The following is a 26236-nucleotide window of genomic DNA, read 5'->3' as shown; positions in this document are numbered from 1 at the left end:
AGCGAATGTCTGTTTATCAGCGAATGCAGTTCCAAGGGGCAGTGAAAACCAGCTACAGCTTTCCGTGCTGGCAGCTTTCCTGTGGGCGCAATCGCTGGACGTTTAGAATTTGGCAACCGGGCTCTGCGAGAGAGAAATACACACTGTTGCCCCTTTACCAACGAAAGCTTTTGTAGAAAGCGAATGTCTGTCTATCAGCGAATGCAGTTCCAAGGGGCAGTGAAAACCAGCTACAGCTTTCCGTGCTGGCAGCTTTCCTGTGGGCGCAATCGCTGGACGTTTCGAATTTGGCAACCGGGCTCTGCGAGAGAGAAATACACAGTGTTGCCCCTTTACCAACGAAAGCTTTTGTAGAAAACGAATGTCTGTCTATCAGCGAATGCAGTTCCAAGGGGCAGTGAAAACCAGCTACAGCTTTCCGTGCTGACAGCTTTCCTGTGGGCGCAATCGCTGGACGTTTCGAATTTGGCAACCGGGCTCTGCGAGAGAGAAATACACAGACTTGCCCCTTTACCAACGAAAGCTTTTGTAGAAAGCGAATGTCTGTCTATCAGCGAATGCAGTTCCAAGGGGCAGTGAAAACCAGCTACAGCTTTCCGTGCTGGCAGCTTTCCTGTGGGCGCAATCGCTGGACGTTTCGAATTTGGCAACCGGGCTCTGCGAGAGAGAAATACACAGTGTTGCCCCTTTACCAACGAAAGCTTTTGTAGAAAGCGAATGTCTGTCTATCAGCGAATGCAGTTCCAAGGGGCAGTGAAAACCAGCTACAGCTTTCCGTGCTGGCAGCTTTCCTGTGGGCGCAATCGCTGGACGTTTCGAAATTGGCAACCGGGCTCTGCGAGAGAGAAATACACAGTGTTGCCCCTTTACGAATGAAAGCTTTTGTAGAAAGCGAATGTCTGTCTATCAGCGAATGCAGTTCCAAGGGGCAGTGAAAACCAGCTACAGCTTTCCGTGCTGGCAGCTTTCCTGTGGGCGCAATCGCTGGACGTTTCGAATTTGGCAACCGGGCTCTGCGAGAGAGAAATACACACTGTTGCCCCTGTAGCAACGAAAGCGTTTGTAGAAAGCGAATGTCTGTCTATCAGCGAATGCAGTTCCAAGGGGCAGTGAAAACCAGCTACAGCTTTCCGTGCTGGCAGCTTTCCTGTGGGCGCAATCGCTGGACGTTTCGAATTTGGCAACCGGGCTCTGCGAGAGAGAAATACACAGTGTTGCCCCTTTACGAAGGCAAGGTTTTGCAGAAAGCGAATGTCTGTCTAGCAGCGAATGCAGTTCCAAGGGGCAGTGAAAACCAGCTACAGCTTTCCGTGCTGGCAGCTTTCCTGTGGGCGCAATCGCTGGACGTTTCGAATTTGGCAACCGGGCTCTGCGAGAGAGAAATACACAGTGTTGCCCCTTTACCAACGAAAGCTTTTGTAGAAAGCGAATGTCTGTCTATCAGCGAATGCAGTTCCAAGGGGCAGTGAAAACCAGCTACAGCTTTCCGTGCTGGCAGCTTTCCTGTGGGCGCAATCGCTGGACGTTTCGAATTTGGCAACCGGGCTCTGCGAGAGAGAAATACACAGTGTTGCCCCTTTACGAACGAAAGCTTTTGTAGAAAGCGAATGTCTGTCTATCAGCGAATGCAGTTCCAAGGGGCAGTGAAAACCAGCTACAGCTTTCCGTGATGGCAGCTTTCCTGTGGGCGCAATCGCTGGACGTTTCGAATTTGGCAACCGGGCTCTGCGAGAGAGAAATACACAGTGTTGCCCCTTTACGAATGAAAGCTTTTGTAGAAAGCGAATGTCTGTCTATCAGCGAATGCAGTTCCAAGGGGCAGTGAAAACCAGCTACAGCTTTCCGTGCTGGCAGCTTTCCTGTGGGCGCAATCGCTGGACGTTTCGAATTTGGCAACCGGGCTCTGCGAGAGAGAAATACACACTGTTGCCCCTGTAGCAACGAAAGCGTTTGTAGAAAGCGAATGTCTGTCTATCAGCGAATGCAGTTCCAAGGGGCAGTGAAAACCAGCTACAGCTTTCCGTGCTGGCAGCTTTCCTGTGGGCGCAATCGCTGGACGTTTCGAATTTGGCAACCGGGCTCTGCGAGAGAGAAATACACACTGTTGCCCCTTTACCAACGAAAGCTTTTGTAGAAAGCGAATGTCTGTCTATCAGTGAATGCAGTTCCAAGGGGCAGTGAAAACCAGCTACAGCTTTCCGTGCTGGCAGCTTTCCTGTGGGCGCAATCGCTGGACGTTTCGAATTTGGCAACCGGGCTCTGCGAGAGAGAAATACACACTGTTGCCCCTTTACCAACGAAAGCGTTTGTAGAAAGCGAATGTCTGTCTATCAGCGAATGCAGTTCCAAGGGGCAGTGAAAACCAGCTACAGCTTTCCGTGCTGGCAGCTTTCCTGTGGGCGCAATCGCTGGACGTTTCGAATTTGGCAACCGGGCTCTGCGAGAGAGAAATACACACTGTTGCCCCTTTACCAACGAAAGCTTTTGTAGAAAGCGAATGTCTGTCTATCAGTGAATGCAGTTCCAAGGGGCAGTGAAAACCAGCTACAGCTTTCCGTGCTGGCAGCTTTCCTGTGGGCGCAATCGCTGGACGTTTAGAATTTGGCAACCGGGCTCTGCGAGAGAGAAATACACACTGTTGCCCCTTTACCAACGAAAGCGTTTGTAGAAAGCGAATGTCTGTCTATCAGCGAATGCAGTTCCAAGGCGCAGTGAAAACCAGCTACAGCTTTCCGTGCTGGCAGCTTTCCTGTGGGCGCAATCGCTGGACGTTTCGAATTTGGCAACCGGGCTCTGCGAGAGAGAAATACACAGTGTTGCCCCTTTACCAACGAAAGCTTTTGTAGAAAACGAATGTCTGTCTATCAGCGAATGCAGTTCCAAGGGGCAGTGAAAACCAGCTACAGCTTTCCGTGCTGACAGCTTTCCTGTGGGCGCAATCGCTGGACGTTTCGAATTTGGCAACCGGGCTCTGCGAGAGAGAAATACACAGACTTGCCCCTTTACCAACGAAAGCTTTTGTAGAAAGCGAATGTCTGTCTATCAGCGAATGCAGTTCCAAGGGGCAGTGAAAACCAGCTACAGCTTTCCGTGCTGGCAGCTTTCCTGTGGGCGCAATCGCTGGACGTTTCGAATTTGGCAACCGGGCTCTGCGAGAGAGAAATACACACTGTTGCCCCTTTACCAACGAAAGCTTTTGTAGAAAGCGAATGTCTGTTTATCAGCGAATGCAGTTCCAAGGGGCAGTGAAAACCAGCTACAGCTTTCCGTGCTGGCAGCTTTCCTGTGGGCGCAATCGCTGGACGTTTCGAATTTGGCAACCGGGCTCTGCGAGAGAGAAATACACAGACTTGCCCCTTTACCAACGAAAGCTTTTGTAGAAAGCGAATGTCTGTCTATCAGCGAATGCAGTTCCAAGGGGCAGTGAAAACCAGCTACAGCTTTCCGTGCTGGCAGCTTTCCTGTGGGCGCAATCGCTGGACGTTTCGAATTTGGCAACCGGGCTCTGCGAGAGAGAAATACACAGTCTTACCCCTTTACCAACAAAAGCTTTTGTAGAAAGCGAATGTCTGTCTATCAGCGAATGCAGTTCCAAGGGGCAGTGAAAACCAGCTACAGCTTTCCGTGCTGGCAGCTTTCCTGTGGGCGCAATCGCTGGACGTTTCGAATTTGGCAACCGGGCTCTGCGAGAGAGAAATACACAGTGTTGCCCCTTTACCAACGAAAGCTTTTGTACAAAGCGAATGTCTGTTTATCAGCGAATGCAGTTCCAAGGGGCAGTGAAAACCAGCTACAGCTTTCCGTGCTGGCAGCTTTCCTGTGGGCGCAATCGCTGGACGTTTAGAATTTGGCAACCGGGCTCTGCGAGAGAGAAATACACACTGTTGCCCCTTTACCAACGAAAGCTTTTGTAGAAAGCGAATGTCTGTCTATCAGCGAATGCAGTTCCAAGGGGCAGTGAAAACCAGCTACAGCTTTCCGTGCTGGCAGCTTTCCTGTGGGCGCAATCGCTGGACGTTTCGAATTTGGCAACCGGGCTCTGCGAGAGAGAAATACACAGTGTTGCCCCTTTACCAACGAAAGCTTTTGTAGAAAACGAATGTCTGTCTATCAGCGAATGCAGTTCCAAGGGGCAGTGAAAACCAGCTACAGCTTTCCGTGCTGACAGCTTTCCTGTGGGCGCAATCGCTGGACGTTTCGAATTTGGCAACCGGGCTCTGCGAGAGAGAAATACACAGACTTGCCCCTTTACCAACGAAAGCTTTTGTAGAAAGCGAATGTCTGTCTATCAGCGAATGCAGTTCCAAGGGGCAGTGAAAACCAGCTACAGCTTTCCGTGCTGGCAGCTTTCCTGTGGGCGCAATCGCTGGACGTTTCGAATTTGGCAACCGGGCTCTGCGAGAGAGAAATACACAGTGTTGCCCCTTTACCAACGAAAGCTTTTGTAGAAAGCGAATGTCTGTCTATCAGCGAATGCAGTTCCAAGGGGCAGTGAAAACCAGCTACAGCTTTCCGTGCTGGCAGCTTTCCTGTGGGCGCAATCGCTGGACGTTTCGAAATTGGCAACCGGGCTCTGCGAGAGAGAAATACACAGTGTTGCCCCTTTACGAATGAAAGCTTTTGTAGAAAGCGAATGTCTGTCTATCAGCGAATGCAGTTCCAAGGGGCAGTGAAAACCAGCTACAGCTTTCCGTGCTGGCAGCTTTCCTGTGGGCGCAATCGCTGGACGTTTCGAATTTGGCAACCGGGCTCTGCGAGAGAGAAATACACACTGTTGCCCCTGTAGCAACGAAAGCGTTTGTAGAAAGCGAATGTCTGTCTATCAGCGAATGCAGTTCCAAGGGGCAGTGAAAACCAGCTACAGCTTTCCGTGCTGGCAGCTTTCCTGTGGGCGCAATCGCTGGACGTTTCGAATTTGGCAACCGGGCTCTGCGAGAGAGAAATACACAGTGTTGCCCCTTTACGAAGGCAAGGTTTTGCAGAAAGCGAATGTCTGTCTATCAGCGAATGCAGTTCCAAGGGGCAGTGAAAACCAGCTACAGCTTTCCGTGCTGGCAGCTTTCCTGTGGGCGCAATCGCTGGACGTTTCGAATTTGGCAACCGGGCTCTGCGAGAGAGAAATACACAGTGTTGCCCCTTTACCAACGAAAGCTTTTGTAGAAAGCGAATGTCTGTCTATCAGCGAATGCAGTTCCAAGGGGCAGTGAAAACCAGCTACAGCTTTCCGTGCTGGCAGCTTTCCTGTGGGCGCAATCGCTGGACGTTTCGAATTTGGCAACCGGGCTCTGCGAGAGAGAAATACACAGTGTTGCCCCTTTACCAACGAAAGCTTTTGTACAAAGCGAATGTCTGTTTATCAGCGAATGCAGTTCCAAGGGGCAGTGAAAACCAGCTACAGCTTTCCGTGCTGGCAGCTTTCCTGTGGGCGCAATCGCTGGACGTTTAGAATTTGGCAACCGGGCTCTGCGAGAGAGAAATACACACTGTTGCCCCTTTACCAACGAAAGCTTTTGTAGAAAGCGAATGTCTGTCTATCAGCGAATGCAGTTCCAAGGGGCAGTGAAAACCAGCTACAGCTTTCCGTGCTGGCAGCTTTCCTGTGGGCGCAATCGCTGGACGTTTCGAATTTGGCAACCGGGCTCTGCGAGAGAGAAATACACAGTGTTGCCCCTTTACCAACGAAAGCTTTTGTAGAAAACGAATGTCTGTCTATCAGCGAATGCAGTTCCAAGGGGCAGTGAAAACCAGCTACAGCTTTCCGTGCTGACAGCTTTCCTGTGGGCGCAATCGCTGGACGTTTCGAATTTGGCAACCGGGCTCTGCGAGAGAGAAATACACAGACTTGCCCCTTTACCAACGAAAGCTTTTGTAGAAAGCGAATGTCTGTCTATCAGCGAATGCAGTTCCAAGGGGCAGTGAAAACCAGCTACAGCTTTCCGTGCTGGCAGCTTTCCTGTGGGCGCAATCGCTGGACGTTTCGAATTTGGCAACCGGGCTCTGCGAGAGAGAAATACACACTGTTGCCCCTTTACCAACGAAAGCTTTTGTAGAAAGCGAATGTCTGTCTATCAGCGAATGCAGTTCCAAGGGGCAGTGAAAACCAGCTACAGCTTTCCGTGCTGGCAGCTTTCCTGTGGGCGCAATCGCTGGACGTTTCGAAATTGGCAACCGGGCTCTGAGAGAGAGAAATACACAGTGTTGCCCCTTTACGAATGAAAGCTTTTGTAGAAAGCGAATGTCTGTCTATCAGCGAATGCAGTTCCAAGGGGCAGTGAAAACCAGCTACAGCTTTCCGTGCTGGCAGCTTTCCTGTGGGCGCAATCGCTGGACGTTTCGAATTTGGCAACCGGGCTCTGCGAGAGAGAAATACACAGTGTTGCCCCTTTACGAAGGCAAGGTTTTGCAGAAAGCGAATGTCTGTCTAGCAGCGAATGCAGTTCCAAGGGGCAGTGAAAACCAGCTACAGCTTTCCGTGCTGGCAGCTTTCCTGTGGGCGCAATCGCTGGACGTTTCGAATTTGGCAACCGGGCTCTGCGAGAGAGAAATACACAGTGTTGCCCCTTTACCAACGAAAGCTTTTGTAGAAAGCGAATGTCTGTCTATCAGCGAATGCAGTTCCAAGGGGCAGTGAAAACCAGCTACAGCTTTCCGTGCTGGCAGCTTTCCTGTGGGCGCAATCGCTGGACGTTTCGAATTTGGCAACCGGGCTCTGCGAGAGAGAAATACACAGTGTTGCCCCTTTACGAACGAAAGCTTTTGTAGAAAGCGAATGTCTGTCTATCAGCGAATGCAGTTCCAAGGGGCAGTGAAAACCAGCTACAGCTTTCCGTGATGGCAGCTTTCCTGTGGGCGCAATCGCTGGACGTTTCGAATTTGGCAACCGGGCTCTGCGAGAGAGAAATACACAGTGTTGCCCCTTTACGAATGAAAGCTTTTGTAGAAAGCGAATGTCTGTCTATCAGCGAATGCAGTTCCAAGGGGCAGTGAAAACCAGCTACAGCTTTCCGTGCTGGCAGCTTTCCTGTGGGCGCAATCGCTGGACGTTTCGAATTTGGCAACCGGGCTCTGCGAGAGAGAAATACACACTGTTGCCCCTGTAGCAACGAAAGCGTTTGTAGAAAGCGAATGTCTGTCTATCAGCGAATGCAGTTCCAAGGGGCAGTGAAAACCAGCTACAGCTTTCCGTGCTGGCAGCTTTCCTGTGGGCGCAATCGCTGGACGTTTCGAATTTGGCAACCGGGCTCTGCGAGAGAGAAATACACACTGTTGCCCCTTTACCAACGAAAGCTTTTGTAGAAAGCGAATGTCTGTCTATCAGTGAATGCAGTTCCAAGGGGCAGTGAAAACCAGCGACAGCTTTCCGTGCTGGCAGCTTTCCTGTGGGCGCAATCGCTGGACGTTTCGAATTTGGCAACCGGGCTCTGCGAGAGAGAAATACACACTGTTGGCCCTTTACCAACGAAAGCGTTTGTAGAAAGCGAATGTCTGTCTATCAGCGAATGCAGTTCCAAGGGGCAGTGAAAACCAGCTACAGCTTTCCGTGCTGGCAGCTTTCCTGTGGGCGCAATCGCTGGACGTTTCGAAATTGGCAACCGGGCTCTGCGAGAGAGAAATACACAGTGTTGCACCTTTACCAACAAAAGCTTTTGTAGAAAGCGAATGTCTGTCTATCAGCGAATGCAGTTCCAAGGGGCAGTGAAAACCAGCTACAGCTTTCCGTGCTGGCAGCTTTCCTGTGGGCGCAATCGCTGGACGTTTCGAATTTGGCAACCGGGCTCTGCGAGAGAGAAATACACAGTGTTGCCCCTTTACCAACAAAAGCTTTTGTAGAAAGCGAATGTCTGTCTATCAGCGAATGCAGTTCCAAGGGGCAGTGAAAACCAGCGACAGCTTTCCGTGCTCGCAGCTTTCCTGTGGGCGCAATCGCTGGACGTTTCGAATTTGGCAACCGGGCTCTGCGAGAGAGAAATACAAAGTGTTGCCCCTTTACCAACGAAAGCTTTTGTAGAAAGCGAATGTCTGTCTATCAGCGAATGCAGTTCCAAGGGGCAGTGAAAACCAGCTACAGCTTTCCGTGCTGGCAGCTTTCCTGTGGGCGCAATCGCTGGACGTTTCGAATTTGGCAACCGGGCTCTGCGAGAGAGAAATACACAGTGTTGCCCCTTTACCAACGAAAGCTTTTATAGAAAGCGAATGTCTGTCTATCAGCGAATGCAGTTCCAAGGGGCAGTGAAAACCAGCTACAGCTTTCCGTGCTGGCAGCTTTCCTGTGGGCGCAATCGCTGGACGTTTCGAATTTGGCAACTGGGCTCTGCGAGAGAGAAATACACAGTGTTGCCCCTTTACGAAGGCAAGGTTTTGCAGAAGGCGAATGTCTGTCTATCAGCGAATGCAGTTCCAAGGGGCAGTGAAAACCAGCTACAGCTTTCCGTGCTGGCAGCTTTCCTGTGGGCGCAATCGCTGGACGTTTCGAATTTGGCAACCGGGCTCTGCCAGAGAGAAATACACAGTGTTGCCCCTTTACCAACGAAAGCGTTTGTAGAAAGCGAATGTCTGTCTATCAGCGAATGCAGTTCCAAGGGGCAGTGAAAACCAGCTACAGCTTTCCGTGCTGGCAGCTTTCCTGTGGGCGCAATCGCTGGACGTTTCGAATTTGGCAACCGGGCTCTGCCAGAGAGAAATACACAGACTTGCCCCTTTACCAACGAAAGCTTTTGTAGAAAGCGAATGTCTGTCTATCAGCGAATGCAGTTCCAAGGGGCAGTGAAAACCAGCTACAGCTTTCCGTGCTGGCAGCTTTCCTGTGGGCGCAATCGCTGGACGTTTCGAATTTGGCAACCGGGCTCTGCGAGAGAGAAATACACAGTGTTGTCCCTTTACGAACGAAAGCTTTTGTAGAAAGCGAATGTCTGTCTATCAGCGAATGCAGTTCCAAGGGGCAGTGAAAACCAGCTATAGCTTTCCGTGCTGGCAGCTTTCCTGTGGGCGCAATCGCTGGACGTTTCGAATTTGGCAACCGGGCTCTGCGAGAGAGAAATACACAGTGTTGCCCCTTTACCAACAAGAGCTTTTGTAGAAAGCGAATGTCTGTCTATCAGCGAATGCAGTTCCAAGGGGCAGTGAAAACCAGCTACAGCTTTCCGTGCTGGCAGCTTTCCTGTGGGCGCAATCGCTGGACGTTTCGAATTTGGCAACCGGGCTCTGCGAGAGAGAAATACACACTGTTGCCCCTTTACCAACGAAAGCTTTTGTAGAAAGCGAATGTCTGTCTATCAGCGAATGCAGTTCCAAGGGGCAGTGAAAACCAGCTACAGCTTTCCGTGCTGGCAGCTTTCCTGTGGGCGCAATCGCTGGACGTTTCGAATTTGGCAACCGGGCTCTGCGAGAGAGAAATACACAGTGTTGCCCCTTTACGAACGAAAGCTTTTGTAGAAAGCGAATGTCTGTCTATCAGCGAATGCAGTTCCAAGGGGCAGTGAAAACCAGCTACAGCTTTCCGTGATGGCAGCTTTCCTGTGGGCGCAATCGCTGGACGTTTCGAATTTGGCAACCGGGCTCTGCGAGAGAGAAATACACAGTGTTGCCCCTTTACCAACGAAAGCGTTTGTAGAAAGCGAATGTCTGTCTATCAGCGAATGCAGTTCCAAGGGGCAGTGAAAACCAGCTACAGCTTTCCGTGCTGGCAGCTTTCCTGTGGGCGCAATCGCTGGACGTTTCGAATTTGGCAACCGGGCTCTGCGAGAGAGAAATACACAGTGTTGCCCCTTTACGAACTAAAGCTTTTGTAGAAAGCGAATGTCTGTCTATCAGCGAATGCAGTTCCAAGGGGCAGTGAAAACCAGCTACAGCTTTCCGTGCTGGCAGCTTTCCTGTGGGCGCAATCGCTGGACGTTTCGAATTTGGCAACCGGGCTCTGCGAGAGAGAAATACACAGTGTTGCCCCTTTACGAACGAAAGCTTTTGTAGAAAGCGAATGTCTGTCTATCAGCGAATGCAGTTCCAAGGGGCAGTGAAAACCAGCTACAGCTTTCCGTGCTGGCAGCTTTCCTGTGGGCGCAATCGCTGGACGTTTCGAATTTGGCAACCGGGCTCTGCGAGAGAGAAATACACAGTGTTGCCCCTTTACCAACGAAAGCTTTTGTAGAAAGCAAATGTCTGTTTATAAGCGAATGCAGTTCCAAGGGGCAGTGAAAACCAGCTACAGCTTTCCGTGCTGGCAGCTTTCCTGTGGGCGCAATCGCTGGACGTTTCGAATTTGGCAACCGGGCTCTGCGAGAGAGAAATACACAGTGTTGTCCCTTTACGAACGAAAGCTTTTGTAGAAAACGAATGTCTGTCTATCAGCGAATGCAGTTCCAAGGGGCAGTGAAAACCAGCTATAGCTTTCCGTGCTGGCAGCTTTCCTGTGGGCGCAATCGCTGGACGTTTCGAATTTGGCAACCGGGCTCTGCGAGAGAGAAATACACAGTGTTGCCCCTTTACGAACGAAAGCTTTTGTAGAAAACGAATGTCTGTCTATCAGCGAATGCAGTTCCAAGAGACAGTGAAAACCAGCTACAGCTTTCCGTGCTGGCAGCTTTCCTGTGGGCGCAATCGCTGGACGTTTCGAATTTGGCAACCGGGCTCTGCGAGAGAGAAATACACAGTGTTGCCCCTGTAGCAACGAAAGCGTTTCTAGAAAGCGAATGTCTGTCTATCAGCGAATGCAGTTCCAAGGGGCAGTGAAAACCAGCTACAGCTTTCCGTGCTGGCAGCTTTCCTGTGGGCGCAATCGCTGGACGTTTCGAATTTGGCAACCGGGCTCTGCCAGAGAGAAATACACAGTGTTGCCCCTTTACCAACGAAAGCTTTTGTAGAAAGCGAATGTCTGTCTATCAGCGAATGCAGTTCCAAGGGGCAGTGAAAACCAGCTACAGCTTTCCGTGCTGGCAGCTTTCCTGTGGGCGCAATCGCTGGACGTTTCGAATTTGGCAACCGGGCTCTGCGAGAGAGAAATACACAGACTTGCCCCTTTACCAACGAAAGCTTTTGTAGAAAGCGAATGTCTGTCTATCAGCGAATGCAGTTCCAAGGGGCAGTGAAAACCAGCTACAGCTTTCCGTGCTGGCAGCTTTCCTGTGGGCGCAATCGCTGGACGTTTCGAATTTGGCAACTGGGCTCTGCGAGAGAGAAATACACAGTGTTGCCCCTTTACGAAGGCAAGGTTTTGCAGAAAGCGAATGTCTGTCTATCAGCGAATGCAGTTCCAAGGGGCAGTGAAAACCAGCTACAGCTTTCCGTGCTGGCAGCTTTCCTGTGGGCGCAATCGCTGGACGTTTCGAATTTGGCAACCGGGCTCTGCGAGAGAGAAATACACACTGTTGCCCCTTTACCAACGAAAGCGTTTGTAGAAAGCGAATGTCTGTCTATCAGCGAATGCAGTTCCAAGGGGCAGTGAAAACCAGCTACAGCTTTCCGTGCTGGCAGCTTTCCTGTGGGCGCAATCGCTGGACGTTTCGAAATTGGCAACCGGGCTCTGCGAGAGAGAAATACACAGTGTTGCACCTTTACCAACAAAAGCTTTTGTAGAAAGCGAATGTCTGTCTATCAGCGAATGCAGTTCCAAGGGGCAGTGAAAACCAGCTACAGCTTTCCGTGCTGGCAGCTTTCCTGTGGGCGCAATCGCTGGACGTTTCGAATTTGGCAACCGGGCTCTGCGAGAGAGAAATACACAGTGTTGCCCCTTTACCAACAAAAGCTTTTGTAGAAAGCGAATGTCTGTCTATCAGCGAATGCAGTTCCAAGGGGCAGTGAAAACCAGCGACAGCTTTCCGTGCTCGCAGCTTTCCTGTGGGCGCAATCGCTGGACGTTTCGAATTTGGCAACCGGGCTCTGCGAGAGAGAAATACAAAGTGTTGCCCCTTTACCAACGAAAGCTTTTGTAGAAAGCGAATGTCTGTCTATCAGCGAATGCAGTTCCAAGGGGCAGTGAAAACCAGCTACAGCTTTCCGTGCTGGCAGCTTTCCTGTGGGCGCAATCGCTGGACGTTTCGAATTTGGCAACCGGGCTCTGCGAGAGAGAAATACACAGTGTTGCCCCTTTACCAACGAAAGCTTTTATAGAAAGCGAATGTCTGTCTATCAGCGAATGCAGTTCCAAGGGGCAGTGAAAACCAGCTACAGCTTTCCGTGCTGGCAGCTTTCCTGTGGGCGCAATCGCTGGACGTTTCGAATTTGGCAACTGGGCTCTGCGAGAGAGAAATACACAGTGTTGCCCCTTTACGAAGGCAAGGTTTTGCAGAAGGCGAATGTCTGTCTATCAGCGAATGCAGTTCCAAGGGGCAGTGAAAACCAGCTACAGCTTTCCGTGCTGGCAGCTTTCCTGTGGGCGCAATCGCTGGACGTTTCGAATTTGGCAACCGGGCTCTGCGAGAGAGAAATACACAGTGTTGCCCCTTTACCAACGAAAGCTTTTGTAGAAAGCGAATGTCTGTCTATCAGCGAATGCAGTTCCAAGGGGCAGTGAAAACCAGCTACAGCTTTCCGTGCTGGCAGCTTTCCTGTGGGCGCAATCGCTGGAGGTTTCGAATTTGGCAACCGGGCTCTGCCAGAGAGAAATACACAGTGTTGCCCCTTTACCAACGAAAGCGTTTGTAGAAAGCGAATGTCTGTCTATCAGCGAATGCAGTTCCAAGGGGCAGTGAAAACCAGCTACAGCTTTCCGTGCTGGCAGCTTTCCTGTGGGCGCAATCGCTGGACGTTTCGAATTTGGCAACCGGGCTCTGCCAGAGAGAAATACACAGACTTGCCCCTTTACCAACGAAAGCTTTTGTAGAAAGCGAATGTCTGTCTATCAGCGAATGCAGTTCCAAGGGGCAGTGAAAACCAGCTACAGCTTTCCGTGCTGGCAGCTTTCCTGTGGGCGCAATCGCTGGACGTTTCGAATTTGGCAACCGGGCTCTGCGAGAGAGAAATACACAGTGTTGTCCCTTTACGAACGAAAGCTTTTGTAGAAAGCGAATGTCTGTCTATCAGCGAATGCAGTTCCAAGGGGCAGTGAAAACCAGCTATAGCTTTCCGTGCTGGCAGCTTTCCTGTGGGCGCAATCGCTGGACGTTTCGAATTTGGCAACCGGGCTCTGCGAGAGAGAAATACACAGTGTTGCCCCTTTACCAACAAGAGCTTTTGTAGAAAGCGAATGTCTGTCTATCAGCGAATGCAGTTCCAAGGGGCAGTGAAAACCAGCTACAGCTTTCCGTGCTGGCAGCTTTCCTGTGGGCGCAATCGCTGGACGTTTCGAATTTGGCAACCGGGCTCTGCGAGAGAGAAATACACAGTGTTGCCCCTTTACCAACGAAAGCTTTTGTAGAAAGCGAATGTCTGTCTATCAGCGAATGCAGTTCCAAGGGGCAGTGAAAACCAGCTACAGCTGTCCGTGCTGGCAGCTTTCCTGTGGGCGCAATCGCTGGACGTTTCGAATTTGGCAACCGGGCTCTGCGAGAGAGAAATACACAGTGTTGCCCCTTTACGAACGAAAGCTTTTGTAGAAAGCGAATGTCTGTCTATCAGCGAATGCAGTTCCAAGGGGCAGTGAAAACCAGCTACAGCTTTCCGTGATGGCAGCTTTCCTGTGGGCGCAATCGCTGGACGTTTCGAATTTGGCAACCGGGCTCTGCGAGAGAGAAATACACAGTGTTGCCCCTGTAGCAACGAAAGCGTTTCTAGAAAGCGAATGTCTGTCTATCAGCGAATGCAGTTCCAAGGGGCAGTGAAAACCAGCTACAGCTTTCCGTGCTGGCAGCTTTCCTGTGGGCGCAATCGCTGGACGTTTCGAATTTGGCAACCGGGCTCTGCCAGAGAGAAATACACAGTGTTGCCCCTTTACCAACGAAAGCTTTTGTAGAAAGCGAATGTCTGTCTATCAGCGAATGCAGTTCCAAGGGGCAGTGAAAACCAGCTACAGCTTTCCGTGCTGGCAGCTTTCCTGTGGGCGCAATCGCTGGACGTTTCGAATTTGGCAACCGGGCTCTGCGAGAGAGAAATACACAGACTTGCCCCTTTACCAACGAAAGCTTTTGTAGAAAGCGAATGTCTGTCTATCAGCGAATGCAGTTCCAAGGGGCAGTGAAAACCAGCTACAGCTTTCCGTGCTGGCAGCTTTCCTGTGGGCGCAATCGCTGGACGTTTCGAATTTGGCAACTGGGCTCTGCGAGAGAGAAATACACAGTGTTGCCCCTTTACGAAGGCAAGGTTTTGCAGAAAGCGAATGTCTGTCTATCAGCGAATGCAGTTCCAAGGGGCAGTGAAAACCAGCTACAGCTTTCCGTGCTGGCAGCTTTCCTGTGGGCGCAATCGCTGGACGTTTCGAATTTGGCAACCGGGCTCTGCGAGAGAGAAATACACACTGTTGCCCCTTTACCAACGAAAGCGTTTGTAGAAAGCGAATGTCTGTCTATCAGCGAATGCAGTTCCAAGGGGCAGTGAAAACCAGCTACAGCTTTCCGTGCTGGCAGCTTTCCTGTGGGCGCAATCGCTGGACGTTTCGAAATTGGCAACCGGGCTCTGCGAGAGAGAAATACACAGTGTTGCACCTTTACCAACAAAAGCTTTTGTAGAAAGCGAATGTCTGTCTATCAGCGAATGCAGTTCCAAGGGGCAGTGAAAACCAGCTACAGCTTTCCGTGCTGGCAGCTTTCCTGTGGGCGCAATCGCTGGACGTTTCGAATTTGGCAACCGGGCTCTGCGAGAGAGAAATACACAGTGTTGCCCCTTTACCAACAAAAGCTTTTGTAGAAAGCGAATGTCTGTCTATCAGCGAATGCAGTTCCAAGGGGCAGTGAAAACCAGCGACAGCTTTCCGTGCTCGCAGCTTTCCTGTGGGCGCAATCGCTGGACGTTTCGAATTTGGCAACCGGGCTCTGCGAGAGAGAAATACAAAGTGTTGCCCCTTTACCAACGAAAGCTTTTGTAGAAAGCGAATGTCTGTCTATCAGCGAATGCAGTTCCAAGGGGCAGTGAAAACCAGCTACAGCTTTCCGTGCTGGCAGCTTTCCTGTGGGCGCAATCGCTGGACGTTTCGAATTTGGCAACCGGGCTCTGCGAGAGAGAAATACACAGTGTTGCCCCTTTACCAACGAAAGCTTTTATAGAAAGCGAATGTCTGTCTATCAGCGAATGCAGTTCCAAGGGGCAGTGAAAACCAGCTACAGCTTTCCGTGCTGGCAGCTTTCCTGTGGGCGCAATCGCTGGACGTTTCGAATTTGGCAACTGGGCTCTGCGAGAGAGAAATACACAGTGTTGCCCCTTTACGAAGGCAAGGTTTTGCAGAAGGCAAATGTCTGTCTATCAGCGAATGCAGTTCCAAGGGGCAGTGAAAACCAGCTACAGCTTTCCGTGCTGGCAGCTTTCCTGTGGGCGCAATCGCTGGACGTTTCGAATTTGGCAACCGGGCTCTGCGAGAGAGAAATACACAGTGTTGCCCCTTTACCAACGAAAGCTTTTGTAGAAAGCGAATGTCTGTCTATCAGCGAATGCAGTTCCAAGGGGCAGTGAAAACCAGCTACAGCTTTCCGTGCTGGCAGCTTTCCTGTGGGCGCAATCGCTGGAGGTTTCGAATTTGGCAACCGGGCTCTGCCAGAGAGAAATACACAGTGTTGCCCCTTTACCAACGAAAGCGTTTGTAGAAAGCGAATGTCTGTCTATCAGCGAATGCAGTTCCAAGGGGCAGTGAAAACCAGCTACAGCTTTCCGTGCTGGCAGCTTTCCTGTGGGCGCAATCGCTGGACGTTTCGAATTTGGCAACCGGGCTCTGCCAGAGAGAAATACACAGACTTGCCCCTTTACCAACGAAAGCTTTTGTAGAAAGCGAATGTCTGTCTATCAGCGAATGCAGTTCCAAGGGGCAGTGAAAACCAGCTACAGCTTTCCGTGCTGGCAGCTTTCCTGTGGGCGCAATCGCTGGACGTTTCGAATTTGGCAACCGGGCTCTGCGAGAGAGAAATACACAGTGTTGTCCCTTTACGAACGAAAGCTTTTGTAGAAAGCGAATGTCTGTCTATCAGCGAATGCAGTTCCAAGGGGCAGTGAAAACCAGCTATAGCTTTCCGTGCTGGCAGCTTTCCTGTGGGCGCAATCGCTGGACGTTTCGAATTTGGCAACCGGGCTCTGCGAGAGAGAAATACACAGTGTTGCCCCTTTACCAACAAGAGCTTTTGTAGAAAGCGAATGTCTGTCTATCAGCGAATGCAGTTCCAAGGGGCAGTGAAAACCAGCTACAGCTTTCCGTGCTGGCAGCTTTCCTGTGGGCGCAATCGCTGGACGTTTCGAATTTGGCAACCGGGCTCTGCGAGAGAGAAATACACAGTGTTGCCCCTTTACCAACGAAAGCTTTTGTAGAAAGCGAATGTCTGTCTATCAGCGAATGCAGTTCCAAGGGGCAGTGAAAACCAGCTACAGCTGTCCGTGCTGGCAGCTTTCCTGTGGGCGCAATCGCTGGACGTTTCGAATTTGGCAACCGGGCTCTGCGAGAGAGAAATACACAGTGTTGCCCCTTTACGAACGAAAGCTTTTGTAGAAAGCGAATGTCTGTCTATCAGCGAATGCAGTTCCAAGGGGCAGTGAAAACCAGCTACAGCTTTCCGTGATGGCAGCTTTCCTGTGGGCGCAATCGCTGGACGTTTCGAATTTGGCAACCGGGCTCTGCGAGAGAGAAATACACAGTGTTGCCCCTTTACCAACGAAAGCGTTTGTAGAAAGCGAATGTCTGTCTATCAGCGAATGCAGTTCCAAGGGGCAGTGAAAACCAGCTACAGCTTTCCGTGCTGGCAGCTTTCCTGTGGGCGCAATCGCTGGACGTTTCGAATTTGGCAACCGGGCTCTGCGAGAGAGAAATACACAGTGTTGCCCCTTTACGAACTAAAGCTTTTGTAGAAAGCGAATGTCTGTCTATCAGCGAATGCAGTTCCAAGGGGCAGTGAAAACCAGCTACAGCTTTCCGTGCTGGCAGCTTTCCTGTGGGCGCAATCGCTGGACGTTTCGAATTTGGCAACCGGGCTCTGCGAGAGAGAAATACACAGTGTTGCCCCTTTACGAACGAAAGCTTTTGTAGAAAGCGAATGTCTGTCTATCAGCGAATGCAGTTCCAAGGGGCAGTGAAAACCAGCTACAGCTTTCCGTGCTGGCAGCTTTCCTGTGGGCGCAATCGCTGGACGTTTCGAATTTGGCAACCGGGCTCTGCGAGAGAGAAATACACAGTCTTGCCCCTTTACCAACGAAAGCTTTTGTAGAAAGCAAATGTCTGTTTATCAGCGAATGCAGTTCCAAGGGGCAGTGAAAACCAGCTACAGCTTTCCGTGCTGGCAGCTTTCCTGTGGGCGCAATCGCTGGACGTTTCGAATTTGGCAACCGGGCTCTGCGAGAGAGAAATACACAGTGTTGTCCCTTTACGAACGAAAGCTTTTGTAGAAAACGAATGTCTGTCTATCAGCGAATGCAGTTCCAAGGGGCAGTGAAAACCAGCTATAGCTTTCCGTGCTGGCAGCTTTCCTGTGGGCGCAATCGCTGGACGTTTCGAATTTGGCAACCGGGCTCTGCGAGAGAGAAATACACAGTGTTGCCCCTTTACGAACGAAAGCTTTTGTAGAAAACGAATGTCTGTCTATCAGCGAATGCAGTTCCAAGAGACAGTGAAAACCAGCTACAGCTTTCCGTGCTGGCAGCTTTCCTGTGGGCGCAATCGCTGGACGTTTCGAATTTGGCAACCGGGCTCTGCGAGAGAGAAATACACAGTGTTGCCCCTGTAGCAACGAAAGCGTTTCTAGAAAGCGAATGTCTGTCTATCAGCGAATGCAGTTCCAAGGGGCAGTGAAAACCAGCTACAGCTTTCCGTGCTGGCAGCTTTCCTGTGGGCGCAATCGCTGGACGTTTCGAATTTGGCAACCGGGCTCTGCGAGAGAGAAATACACAGTGTTGCCCCTTTACCAACGAAAGCTTTTGTAGAAAGCGAATGTCTGTCTATCAGCGAATGCAGTTCCAAGGGGCAGTGAAAACCAGCTACAGCTTTCCGTGCTGGCAGCTTTCCTGTGGGCGCAATCGCTGGACGTTTCGAATTTGGCAACCGGGCTCTGCGAGAGAGAAATACACAGACTTGCCCCTTTACCAACGAAAGCTTTTGTAGAAAGCGAATGTCTGTCTATCAGCGAATGCAGTTCCAAGGGGCAGTGAAAACCAGCTACAGCTTTCCGTGCTGGCAGCTTTCCTGTGGGCGCAATCGCTGGACGTTTCGAATTTGGCAACTGGGCTCTGCGAGAGAGAAATACACAGTGTTGCCCCTTTACGAAGGCAAGGTTTTGCAGAAAGCGAATGTCTGTCTATCAGCGAATGCAGTTCCAAGGGGCAGTGAAAACCAGCTACAGCTTTCCGTGCTGGCAGCTTTCCTGTGGGCGCAATCGCTGGACGTTTCGAATTTGGCAACCGGGCTCTGCGAGAGAGAAATACACAGTGTTGCCCCTGTAGCAACGAAAGCGTTTGTAGAAAGCGAATGTCTGTCTATCAGCGAATGCAGTTCCAAGGGGCAGTGAAAACCAGCTACAGCTTTCCGTGCTGGCAGCTTTCCTGTGGGCGCAATCGCTGGACGTTTCGAATTTGGCAGCCGGGCTCTGCGAGAGAGAAATACACAGTGTTGCCCCTTTACCAACGAAAGCTTTTGTAGAAAGCGAATGTCTGTCTATCAGCGAATGCAGTTCCAAGGGGCAGTGAAAACCAGCTACAGCTTTCCGTGCTGGCAGCTTTCCTGTGGGCGCAATCGCTGGACGTTTCGAATTTGGCAACCGGGCTCTGCGAGAGAGAAATACACAGTGTTGCCCCTTTACGAACGAAAGCTTTTGTAGAAAGCGAATGTCTGTCTATCAGCGAATGCAGTTCCAAGGGGCAGTGAAAACCAGCTACAGCTTTCCGTGATGGCAGCTTTCCTGTGGGCGCAATCGCTGGACGTTTCGAATTTGGCAACCGGGCTCTGCGAGAGAGAAATACACAGTGTTGCCCCTTTACGAATGAAAGCTTTTGTAGAAAGCGAATGTCTGTCTATCAGCGAATGCAGTTCCAAGGGGCAGTGAAAACCAGCTACAGCTTTCCGTGCTGGCAGCTTTCCTGTGGGCGCAATCGCTGGACGTTTCGAATTTGGCAACCGGGCTCTGCGAGAGAGAAATACACACTGTTGCCCCTGTAGCAACGAAAGCGTTTGTAGAAAGCGAATGTCTGTCTATCAGCGAATGCAGTTCCAAGGGGCAGTGAAAACCAGCTACAGCTTTCCGTGCTGGCAGCTTTCCTGTGGGCGCAATCGCTGGACGTTTCGAATTTGGCAACCGGGCTCTGCGAGAGAGAAATACACACTGTTGCCCCTTTACCAACGAAAGCTTTTGTAGAAAGCGAATGTCTGTCTATCAGCGAATGCAGTTCCAAGGGGCAGTGAAAACCAGCTACAGCTTTCCGTGCTGGCAGCTTTCCTGTGGGCGCAATCGCTGGACGTTTCGAATTTGGCAACCGGGCTCTGCGAGAGAGAAATACACAGTGTTGCCCCTTTACCAACAAAAGCTTTTGTAGAAAGCGAATGTCTGTCTATCAGCGAATGCAGTTCCAAGGGGCAGTGAAAACCAGCGACAGCTTTCCGTGCTCGCAGCTTTCCTGTGGGCGCAATCGCTGGACGTTTCGAATTTGGCAACCGGGCTCTGCGAGAGAGAAATACAAAGTGTTGCCCCTTTACCAACGAAAGCTTTTGTAGAAAGCGAATGTCTGTCTATCAGCGAATGCAGTTCCAAGGGGCAGTGAAAACCAGCTACAGCTTTCCGTGCTGGCAGCTTTCCTGTGGGCGCAATCGCTGGACGTTTCGAATTTGGCAACTGGGCTCTGCGAGAGAGAAATACACAGTGTTGCCCCTTTACGAAGGCAAGGTTTTGCAGAAGGCGAATGTCTGTCTATCAGCGAATGCAGTTCCAAGGGGCAGTGAAAACCAGCTACAGCTTTCCGTGCTGGCAGCTTTCCTGTGGGCGCAATCGCTGGACGTTTCGAATTTGGCAACCGGGCTCTGCGAGAGAGAAATACACAGACTTGCCCCTTTACGAAGGCAAGGTTTTGCAGAAGGCGAATGTCTGTCTATCAGCGAATGCAGTTCCAAGGGGCAGTGAAAACCAGCTACAGCTTTCCGTGCTGGCAGCTTTCCTGTGGGCGCAATCGCTGGACGTTTCGAATTTGGCAACCGGGCTCTGCGAGAGAGAAATACACAGACTTGCCCCTTTACCAACGAAAGCTTTTGTAGAAAGCGAATGTCTGTCTATCAGCGAATGCAGTTCCAAGGGGCAGTGAAAACCAGCTACAGCTTTCCGTGCTGGCAGCTTTCCTGTGGGCGCAATCGCTGGACGTTTCGAATTTGGCAACCGGGCTCTGCCAGAGAGAAATACACAGTGTTGCCCCTTTACCAACGAAAGCTTTTGTAAAAAGCGAATGTCTGTCTATCAGCGAATGCAGTTCCAAGGGGCAGTGAAAACCAGCTACAGCTTTCCGTGCTGGCAGCTTTCCTGTGGGCGCAATCGCTGGACGTTTCGAATTTGGCAACCGGGCTCTGCGAGAGAGAAATACACAGTGTTGCCCCTTTACCAACGAAAGCTTTTGTAGAAAGCGAATGTCTGTCTATCAGCGAATGCAGTTCCAAGGGGCAGTGAAAACCAGCTACAGCTTTCCGTGCTGGCAGCTTTCCTGTGGGCGCAATCGCTGGACGTTTCGAATTTGGCAACCGGGCTCTGCGAGAGAGAAATACACAGTGTTGTCCCTTTACGAACGAAAGCTTTTGTAGAAAGCGAATGTCTGTCTATCAGCGAATGCAGTTCCAAGGGGCAGTGAAAACCAGCTATAGCTTTCCGTGCTGGCAGCTTTCCTGTGGGCGCAATCGCTGGACGTTTCGAATTTGGCAACCGGGCTCTGCGAGAGAGAAATACACAGTGTTGCCCCTTTACCAACAAGAGCTTTTGTAGAAAGCGAATGTCTGTCTATCAGCGAATGCAGTTCCAAGGGGCAGTGAAAACCAGCTACAGCTTTCCGTGCTGGCAGCTTTCCTGTGGGCGCAATCGCTGGACGTTTCGAATTTGGCAACCGGGCTCTGCGAGAGAGAAATACACAGTGTTGCCCCTTTACCAACAAAAGCTTTTGTAGAAAGCGAATGTCTGTCTATCAGCGAATGCAGTTCCAAGGGGCAGTGAAAACCAGCTACAGCTTTCCGTGCTGGCAGCTTTCCTGTGGGCGCAATCGCTGGACGTTTCGAATTTGGCAACCGGGCTCTGCGAGAGAGAAATACACAGTGTTGCCCCTTTACCAACGAAAGCTTTTGTAGAAAACGAATGTCTGTCTATCAGCGAATGCAGTTCCAAGGGGCAGTGAAAACCAGCTACAGCTTTCCGTGCTGGCAGCTTTCCTGTGGGCGCAATCGCTGGACGTTTCGAATTTGGCAACCGGGCTCTGCGAGAGAGAAATACACAGTGTTGCCCCTTTACCAACGAAAGCGTTTGTAGAAAGCGAATGTCTGTCTATCAGCGAATGCAGTTCCAAGGGGCAGTGAAAACCAGCTACAGCTTTCCGTGCTGGCAGCTTTCCTGTGGGCGCAATCGCTGGACGTTTCGAATTTGGCAACCGGGCTCTGCGAGAGAGAAATACACAGTGTTGCCCCTTTACCAACGAAAGCGTTTGTAGAAAGCGAATGTCTGTCTATCAGCGAATGCAGTTCCAAGGGGCAGTGAAAACCAGCTACAGCTTTCCGTGCTGGCAGCTTTCCTGTGGGCGCAATCGCTGGACGTTTCGAATTTGGCAACCGGGCTCTGCGAGAGAGAAATACACAGTGTTGCCCCTTTACGAACGAAAGCTTTTGTAGAAAGCGAATGTCTGTCTATCAGCGAATGCAGTTCCAAGGGGCAGTGAAAACCAGCTACAGCTTTCCGTGCTGGCAGCTTTCCTGTGGGCGCAATCGCTGGACGTTTCGAATTTGGCAACCGGGCTCTGCGAGAGAGAAATACACAGTGTTGCCCCTTTACGAACGAAAGCTTTTGTAGAAAGCGAATGTCTGTCTATCAGCGAATGCAGTTCCAAGGGGCAGTGAAAACCAGCTACAGCTTTCCGTGCTGGCAGCTTTCCTGTGGGCGCAATCGCTGGACGTTTCGAATTTGGCAACCGGGCTCTGCGAGAGAGAAATACACAGTGTTGTCCCTTTACGAACGAAAGCTTTTGTAGAAAACGAATGTCTGTCTATCAGCGAATGCAGTTCCAAGGGGCAGTGAAAACCAGCTATAGCTTTCCGTGCTGGCAGCTTTCCTGTGGGCGCAATCGCTGGACGTTTCGAATTTGGCAACCGGGCTCTGCGAGAGAGAAATACACAGTGTTGCCCCTTTACCAACGAAAGCTTTTGTAGAAAGCGAATGTCTGTCTATCAGCGAATGCAGTTCCAAGGGGCAGTGAAAACCAGCTACAGCTTTCCGTGCTGGCAGCTTTCCTGTGGGCGCAATCGCTGGACGTTTCGAATTTGGCAACCGGGCTCTGCGAGAGAGAAATACACAGACTTGCCCCTTTACCAACGAAAGCTTTTGTAGAAAGCGAATGTCTGTCTATCAGCGAATGCAGTTCCAAGGGGCAGTGAAAACCAGCTACAGCTTTCCGTGCTGGCAGCTTTCCTGTGGGCGCAATCGCTGGACGTTTCGAATTTGGCAACTGGGCTCTGCGAGAGAGAAATACACAGTGTTGCCCCTTTACGAAGGCAAGGTTTTGCAGAAAGCGAATGTCTGTCTATCAGCGAATGCAGTTCCAAGGGGCAGTGAAAACCAGCTACAGCTTTCCGTGCTGGCAGCTTTCCTGTGGGCGCAATCGCTGGACGTTTCGAATTTGGCAACCGGGCTCTGCGAGAGAGAAATACACAGTGTTGCCCCTGTAGCAACGAAAGCGTTTGTAGAAAGCGAATGTCTGTCTATCAGCGAATGCAGTTCCAAGGGGCAGTGAAAACCAGCTACAGCTTTCCGTGCTGGCAGCTTTCCTGTGGGCGCAGTCGCTGGACGTTTCGAATTTGGCAACCGGGCTCTGCGAGAGAGAAATACACAGTGTTGCCCCTTTACGAACGAAAGCTTTTGTAGAAAGCGAATGTCTGTCTATCAGCGAATGCAGTTCCAAGGGGCAGTGAAAACCAGCTACAGCTTTCCGTGCTGGCAGCTTTCCTGTGGGCGCAATCGCTGGACGTTTCGAATTTGGCAACCGGGCTCTGCGAGAGAGAAATACACAGTGTTGCCCCTTTACGAATGAAAGCTTTTGTAGAAAGCGAATGTCTGTCTATCAGCGAATGCAGTTCCAAGGGGCAGTGAAAACCAGCTACAGCTTTCCGTGCTGGCAGCTTTCCTGTGGGCGCAATCGCTGGACGTTTCGAATTTGGCAACCGGGCTCTGCGAGAGAGAAATACACACTGTTGCCCCTGTAGCAACGAAAGCGTTTGTAGAAAGCGAATGTCTGTCTATCAGCGAATGCAGTTCCAAGGGGCAGTGAAAACCAGCTACAGCTTTCCGTGCTGGCAGCTTTCCTGTGGGCGCAATCGCTGGACGTTTCGAATTTGGCAACCGGGATCTGCGAGAGAGAAATACACACTGTTGCCCCTTTACCAACAAAAGCTTTTGTAGAAAGCGAATGTCTGTCTATCAGTGAATGCAGTTCCAAGGGGCAGTGAAAACCAGCTACAGCTTTCCGTGCTGGCAGCTTTCCTGTGGGCGCAATCGCTGGACGTTTCGAATTTGGCAACCGGGCTCTGCGAGAGAGAAATACACAGTGTTGCCCCTTTACGAACTAAAGCTTTTGTAGAAAGCGAATGTCTGTCTATCAGCGAATGCAGTTCCAAGGGGCAGTGAAAACCAGCTACAGCTTTCCGTGCTGGCAGCTTTCCTGTGGGCGCAATCGCTGGACGTTTCGAATTTGGCAACCGGGCTCTGCGAGAGAGAAATACACAGTGTTGCCCCTTTACGAACGAAAGCTTTTGTAGAAAGCGAATGTCTGTCTATCAGCGAATGCAGTTCCAAGGGGCAGTGAAAACCAGCTATAGCTTTCCGTGCTGGCAGCTTTCCTGTGGGCGCAATCGCTGGACGTTTCGAATTTGGCAACCGGGCTCTGCGAGAGAGAAATACACAGACTTGCCCCTTTACCAACGAAAGCTTTTGTAGAAAGCGAATGTCTGTCTATCAGCGAATGCAGTTCCAAGGGGCAGTGAAAACCAGCTACAGCTTTCCGTGCTGGCAGCTTTCCTGTGGGCGCAATCGCTGGACGTTTCGAATTTGGCAACCGGGCTCTGCGAGAGAGAAATACACAGTGTTGCCCCTGTAGCAACGAAAGCGTTTGTAGAAAGCGAATGTCTGTCTATCAGCGAATGCAGTTCCAAGGGGCAGTGAAAACCAGCTACAGCTTTCCGTGCTGGCAGCTTTCCTGTGGGCGCAATCGCTGGACGTTTCGAATTTGGCAACCGGGCTCTGCGAGAGAGAAATACACAGTGTTGCCCCTTTACCAACGAAAGCTTTTGTAGAAAGCGAATGTCTGTCTATCAGCGAATGCAGTTCCAAGGGGCAGTGAAAACCAGCTACAGCTTTCCGTGCTGGCAGCTTTCCTGTGGGCGCAATCGCTGGACGTTTCGAATTTGGCAACCGGGCTCTGCGAGAGAGAAATACACAGTGTTGCCCCTTTACGAACGAAAGCTTTTGTAGAAAGCGAATGTCTGTCTATCAGCGAATGCAGTTCCAAGGGGCAGTGAAAACCAGCTACAGCTTTCCGTGCTGGCAGCTTTCCTGTGGGCGCAATCGCTGGACGTTTCGAATTTGGCAACCGGGCTCTGCGAGAGAGAAATACACAGTGTTGCCCCTTTACGAATGAAAGCTTTTGTAGAAAGCGAATGTCTGTCTATCAGCGAATGCAGTTCCAAGGGGCAGTGAAAACCAGCTACAGCTTTCCGTGCTGGCAGCTTTCCTGTGGGCGCAATCGCTGGACGTTTCGAATTTGGCAACCGGGATCTGCGAGAGAGAAATACACACTGTTGGCCCTTTACCAACAAAAGCTTTTGTAGAAAGCGAATGTCTGTCTATCAGTGAATGCAGTTCCAAGGGGCAGTGAAAACCAGCTACAGCTTTCCGTGCTGGCAGCTTTCCTGTGGGCGCAATCGCTGGACGTTTCGAATTTGGCAACCGGGCTCTGCGAGAGAGAAATACACAGTGTTGCCCCTGTAGCAACGAAAGCGTTTGTAGAAAGCGAATGTCTGTCTATCAGCGAATGCAGTTCCAAGGGGCAGTGAAAACCAGCTACAGCTTTCCGTGCTGGCAGCTTTCCTGTGGGCGCAATCGCTGGACATTTCGAAATTGGCAACCGGGCTCTGCGAGACAGAAATACACAGTGTTGCACCTTTACCAACAAAAGCTTTTGTAGAAAGCGAATGTCTGTCTATCAGCGAATGCAGTTCCAAGGGGCAGTGAAAACCAGCTACAGCTTTCCGTGCTGGCAGCTTTCCTGTGGGCGCAATCGCTGGACGTTTCGAATTTGGCAACCGGGCTCTGCGAGAGAGAAATACACAGTGTTGCCCCTTTACCAACAAAAGCTTTTGTAGAAAGCGAATGTCTGTCTATCAGCGAATGCAGTTCCAAGGGGCAGTGAAAACCAGCTACAGCTTTCCGTGCTGGCAGCTTTCCTGTGGGCGCAATCGCTGGACGTTTCGAATTTGGCAACCGGGCTCTGCGAGAGAGAAATACATAGTCTTGCCACTTTACGAACGAAAGCTTTTGTAGAAAGCGAATGTCTGTCTATCAGCGAATGCAGTTCCAAGGGGCAGTGAAAACCAGCTACAGCTTTCCGTGCTGGCAGCTTTCCTGTGGGCGCAATCGCTGGACGTTTCGAATTTGGCAACCGGGCTCTGCGAGAGAGAAATACAAAGTGTTGCCCCTTTACCAACGAAAGCTTTTGTAGAAAGCGAATGTCTGTCTATCAGCGAATGCAGTTCCAAGGGGCAGTGAAAACCAGCTACAGCTTTCCGTGCTGGCAGCTTTCCTGTGGGCGCAATCGCTGGACGTTTCGAATTTGGCAACCGGGCTCTGCGAGAGAGAAATACACAGTGTTGCCCCTTTACCAACAAAAGCTTTTGTAGAAAGCGAATGTCTGTCTATCAGCGAATGCAGTTCCAAGGGGCAGTGAAAACCAGCTACAGCTTTCCGTGCTG

This window comes from Mycteria americana, chromosome 8 (genome assembly GCF_035582795.1).
Source record: "Mycteria americana isolate JAX WOST 10 ecotype Jacksonville Zoo and Gardens chromosome 8, USCA_MyAme_1.0, whole genome shotgun sequence".
In the NCBI taxonomy this organism is placed as follows: Eukaryota; Metazoa; Chordata; class Aves; order Ciconiiformes; family Ciconiidae; genus Mycteria; species Mycteria americana.
The sequence above is the reverse complement of the archived record's forward strand: the minus strand, read 5'-3'. Positions refer to the sequence as shown.